The sequence below is a fragment of the Oncorhynchus keta genome, chromosome 13, assembly GCF_023373465.1.
Source record: "Oncorhynchus keta strain PuntledgeMale-10-30-2019 chromosome 13, Oket_V2, whole genome shotgun sequence".
Lineage (NCBI taxonomy): Eukaryota > Metazoa > Chordata > Actinopteri > Salmoniformes > Salmonidae > Oncorhynchus > Oncorhynchus keta.
The window spans coordinates 38,100,843-38,107,066 of NC_068433.1; positions in this window are offsets into that span (position 1 = coordinate 38,100,843).

Below are 6,224 nucleotides of genomic sequence, written 5' to 3' on the forward strand. Positions count from 1 at the left end.
ACAGTACAGCAGCCCTTTTCTAAAGCCAGATGCCTCCCTCTTTGTCTCCCTCTTTTTTTTAGAGGCCTTTAGGTAACTCGCACCATGCAATTCCTTAATTACTTTTGACAAGGTTTTAAACCGCTTGGCACACACACACTCTCTCTCTCTCTCTCTCTCTCTCTCTCTCTCTCTCTCTCTCTCTCTCTCTCTCTCTCTCTCTCTCTCTCTCTCGCTCTCTTTCACTCCCTCCCTCTCTTTTCTTCACAAATCTGCTTTCCCCATCTCTATAAGAAAACCTATAGGCAATGGTAGCAGTTGCCTGTGAGGTGCTGCACATTTTCTCCTGCGCTAACATTTAATTCTGCTTTACCGGTATATCAGCAGGGCTCCTGCTGCCTTGTTGCAGCAGGTTAATTGGCTTAGGGTCTCTTACTGCTGTGCTGATTAACAGTTATTGTGGCTTAGACACGTATCCATCAGAAGCAGTGCGTGGGTAAATTCCGAGAGAAAGCCAATCAAGAAAAAAAATGTGTTGTAATAATTGCGTTATTTGCTTTAAAAAGCTATTAGTTCATATACCTTGACACCGTGATGTGTAGGCCTAAAGCCGAGACATTAAGAAGGACAAAGTGGCAGAAAGAATACAACCACACATTTGTTTCATTATAAAACCGGAGAACAACATCTGTCTGGTGAAGCCCACAAAACACATTGCTTGCAACAAACTGCATTTGAGCTACCGCATGGTCATGCAAGGTAATGTTTCCAACATTTTTGTACTACTAAACAACTATTGATTTTACAACTATTGATTTAGAACCACTGATTTACCGCAAGTCGCAAGAAAACAGGAGCTGCCTCCACTATTCCAGCACCATTTCAACTTCAACCTTCCAACATAATCTAATCACCTACAGTGCATTCGGAAAGTATTCAGACCCCTTGACTCTTTCCACATTTTGTTTCGTTACAGCCTTATTCTGAAAAGGATTAAATTGTTATTTTTCCTCATCAAGGAATACCCCATAATGACAAAGCAAAAACAAGATTTTTGACATTTCTGCACCTCGTCTTAAAAAACAAACAACTGAAATATCACATTTACATAAGTGTTCATACCCTTTACTCAGTACTTTGTTGAAGCACCTTTGGCAGCGATTACAGCCTCGAGTCTTCTTGGGTATGACCCTTCAATCTTGGCACACCTGTATTTTGGGAGTTTCTTCCATTCTTCTCTGCAGATCCTCTCAAGCTCTGTCAGGTTGGATGGGGAGCGTCGCTGCACAGCTATTTTCAGATCTCTCCAGAGATGTTCGATCGGGTTCAAGTCCGGGCTCTGGCTGGGCCACTCGAGGACATTCAGAGACTTGTTCCGAAGCCACTCCTGCGTTGTCTTGGCTGGTCATTGTCCTCCTGCGCTCTGGAGCAGGTTTTCATCAAGTATCTCTCTGTACTTTGCGCCGATCATCTTTCCCTCGATCCTGACTAGTCTCCCAGTCCCTGTTGCTGAAAGACCCACAGCATGATGCTGCCACCACCACGCTTCACCGTAGGGATAGCGCCAGGTTCCCTCCAGGCGTGATGCTTAGCATTCAGGCCAAAGAGTTCGATCTTGTTTCATCAGACCAGAGAATCTTGTTTCTCATGGTCTGAGAGTCCTTTTGGCAAACTCCAAGCAGGCTGTCATGTGCATTTTACTGAGGAATGGCTTCCGTCTGGCCACTCTTCCATAAAGGCCTGATTGGTGGAGTGCTGCAGAGGTGGTTGTCCTTCTGGAAGGTTCTCCCATTCCCACCAAGGAACTCTGGAGCTCTGTCAGAGTGACTATCGGGTTCTTGGTAACCTCCCTGACCAAGGCCCTTCTCCCCCAATTGCTCATTTTGGCCGGGCATCCAGCTCTAGGAAGAGTCTTGGTGGCCTCCATCATTTAAGAATGATGGAGGCCACTGTGGTCTTGGGAACCTTCAATGCTGCAGAAATGTTTTGGTACCTTTCCCCAGGTCTGTACCTCAACATCCTGTCTCTGAGCTCTACCGACAATTCCTTTGACCTCATGGCTTGGTTTTTGCTCTGACATGCACTGTCAACGGTGAGAACTTATTTAGACAGGTGTGAGCCTTTCCAAATCATGTCCAATCAATTCAATTTACCAGAGGTGGACTCCAATGAAGTTGTAGAAACATGTCAAGGATGATCAATGGAAACAGGATGCACCTGAGCTCAATTTCAAGTCTCATAGCAAAGGGTCTGAATACTTAAGTAAATAAGTTATTTCTGTTTTTTATTTAGAATACATTTGCAAAAAAATCTAAAAACCTGATTTTGCTTTGTCATTATAGGGTTTTGTGTGTAAATTTTAAAATAAGGCTGTAACGTACGAAAATGTGGAAAAAGTCAAGGGGTCTGAATACTTTCTGAATGCACTGTATGATTAGTCTAATACAGTGACAACTAAAACATTCCAAAAACTATTTAGTCCTGTCAACGAAAGCTAAACATGATAGTGGTATTTCTTTCTGTGTGTGTGTGTGTGCATGCATGCGTGCAAGTAGAAAAAACATGTTGACAATGCCATCCTCCTCTTTCATGTTGCCTATACGGTCTATGACTCTGTCATACAGTACACACTTTTAGTTGTTGTTGTTGTCATAGGCTACCTGGCTAAAATACTTGCTCGCTAACCTAACTTCCTTTCATGGGCAACGATATGCCAGCGAGCTAGTTAACATTAGTATACTGCTGTACATCTAGCTACATGTTGAACTTCTATCCTCTCAGACCAGGGGCACAATGTATGAATTTATGGTTGGATCAGAATTGCCGTTATAATCACTGGCCAGTACGGAGAATTAAGAAAAATCACCAAGTCCAAGTCCCTTTCACCATAATGGCTAATTTAGGAAAGGAACTGCTAGCTAGCAAGCTAGCCACCAGAGGACAACAACACAACGAGATGCAACAATTCAATATTATTTTCTGCCAATGGATTTGGATTTTGCTTCAGACCAATCATATCACAAGCCAAACTGGCTTCCCTTGACACTTAATTTTGGTGCCCCGGGAGCATTCATAGTTTAGCTCAACGCTAATTCGCAAATATTTTATATTGTTTTTATCCATGGAGGTCAAATGCTTTCTGGCTTCTCTTGCATTCAATACTACGGGCGGCAACAATATCATACCATTTCTGACCCGACAGCATCAGATATATACACTACACATATTGGGACTGAGGGGCGCTGTTTCGTTTAGTTGGATGCTTTCTCCGGTGAGATACATTCAGCCTCTTGCGAATTGAAGGCAATTTATGAAACACAGAGAGACGAAAGATACTTTATATGTTTTTTGTAAAAAAACTTATTGGGACTCTCGCTCAAACACACTTGTGCACACGCACACACACACACCCTCACACTGACAATGTATTGTGAAGTAATTTGTGAATCTATTGCGAGGTGGACCATAGGTGTAAAATACAACAACATGTAAAGTGTTGGTCCCATGTTTCATGAGCTGAAATAAAATATTTCAGAATTTTTCCATATGCAAAAAAGCTTATTGTTCTCAAATGTTGTGTAAAATGTGTTTATATCCCTGTTCGTGAACATTTCTCCTTTGCCAAGATAACCTAACCACCTGACAGGTCTGGCATATCAAGAAACTGATTAAACAGCGTTATCATTACACAGGTGCACCTTGTGCTGGGGGGACAATAAAAGGCCACTCTAAAATGTGCAGTTTAGTCACAAAACATAATGCCACAGATGTCTCAAGTTTTGAGGGAGCTTGCAATTGTCATGCTGACTGCAGGAATGTCCTCCAGAGCTGTTGCCAGAGAATTCAATGTTCATTTCTCTACCATAAGCTATCTCCAACATCATTTTAGAGAATTTGGTAGTACGTCCAACCGGCATCATATCTGCAGACCACGTGTAACCAATCCAGCCCAGGACCTCCACATCCGGCTTCTTCACCTGCGGGATCGTCTGAGGTCAGCCACCCGGACAGCTGATGAAACTGAGGAGTATTTCTGTCTGTAATAAAGCCCTTTGTTGGGAAAAACTCATTCTGATTGACTGGGCCTGGCTCCCCGGTGGGTGGGCCTATGCCCTCCCAAGACCATCCATGGCTGCGCTCCTGCCCAGTCATGTGAAATCCATAGATTATGGCCTAATCTATTTATTTTAATTGACTGATTTCCTTATTTGAACTGTAACTCAGTAAAATCATTGAAATTGTTGTATGTTGCGTTTATATTTTTGTTTAGCATAAATCCTTTGGGATATATCAGTAAGCCCCATTGGACTCTTTAAAAGGTGCAGTGTTCCTCTTTTCCACCTGAGGGTGACAGTGTTGTGGAGGCAGTGAATGTATCCTCTCTGTGTGGGAGCTGACAATGTCAACTTTGTCAGAGGCATTGTGTGGAAGGCTCTGCAAATTGTTTTTGTTATCAGCATCTTTAACAGTTGTCTGAAGCAAGTGGCAGGCTATAGCCTCTGCATGCCCCACTACACAAACAACATAAAAGGAAGAGAAAGGTGATGCTTGACTGTAGTGACACCACCGTTGCTCTAGTATAGTCCAGTACCAACCTCCTCATCCCACATACAGTAAAGCTCCGAATATTCACTACACCAACCACCATCCGCCCATGCCAAAGACCAACTGACAGCTCATGATGCACTGCCTTAGACGGGCGCTTTCGTTCTTCTCGCGTGCCTTCATTCAGTTACTTCAGTCCGTAGGCTAAAACCAAACCTCTCTCAACCCCAAACAAAAGGCCTTGTGACTCTGGCTGCGTGGCAACGCCCCCCCCCCTACGACCTTTGCTAATCGAGAAGCAGCAGACTGACTAGCCACAAGGCTGGATGCGCTCAGATTAAACAGAACGCTGTCTCTCTCCCTGTCTCTCTCCCTGTAGCCAAGGCATGGTCTTACTGGGATAAGGGCAAGAGCAAGGTTTGCCTTTTGCCTCTGCTCCAGTACATGTGCATGGAGTTAAAGGGAAGCCTCGGTGGGGGTGTATCCATGTACTGTAGAAATAGGGAATTGAAAGAAATGAATGACGCTTTGATGTTGTGGTGTATGTTTTTGATTGATTGCTGTGTGAATACAGAATAAGCATTGTGTAACGTGTAATGACAATGACATACACATGTTTGTGTCCTGATCATGTCGTTTAATGAAGCCTTATATATCGGAGCCCCCACAGACCCCACAGTTTATTGTAACTTGTGCAATTTGAATAGTGATCCTGCTTTATTTTCACTCCTGAAGCATGGAAGAATCTAGTTGAAAGACCTCGAAACACAAGTTGAAACTGTATGTTTTGTATAGAAAGAATAGTATCATCGGCTAGACGTTCTTTACCATTCGGCCATCAGATTTGCCATCCCTGCACTCTATACTCCTCTGTAAACTGGTCATCTCTGTATACCCGTCTAGGCCTCACTCCCCCCTATCTGAGATATTTACTGCAGCCCTCATCCACCACACCCGTTCTGCCAGTCACATTCTGTTAAAGGTCCCCAAAGGACACACATCCCTGGGTCACTCCTCTTTTCAGTTCACAGCAGCTAGCGACTGGAACGAGCTGCAACAAACACTCAAACTGGACAGTTTTATCTCAATCTCTTCATTCGAAGACTCAATCATAGACACTCTTACTGACAGTTGTGGCTGCTTTTTGTGATATATTTTTGTCTCTACCTTTTTGACCCTTGTGTGGTTGACTGTGCCCAATAATGTTTGTACCATGTTTTGCGCTGCTACCATGTTGCGATGCTACCATGTTGTTGTTATGTTGTGTTGCTACCATGCTGTGTTGTCATGTGTTGCTGCCTTACTATGTCGTTGTCTTAGGTCTCTCTTTATGTAGTGTTGTGTTGTCACTCTTGTTTGATGTGTGTTTTGTCCTATATTTATATTGTATTATTATTATTATTATTATTATTATATATATTTTTTTAATCCCAGGCCCCCGTCCCCGCAGGAGGCCTTTTGCCTTTTGGTAGGTTGTCATTGTTCTTATTTCCATTGACGGCCTAGGAACAGTGGGTTAACTGCCTTGTTCAGGGGCAGAACGACCGATATAATAAAGTAGAATATAATAAACATTTTAGCATAAGTATAATACAGGAAGGCACAATTTATAGTTCAATATTTACATGTGTTTTGGGGAAGGGGAATTGGGGAGCAAGTGTTTAAATTGTGCACTAATTTAGCCATCATAAAAAAATCCG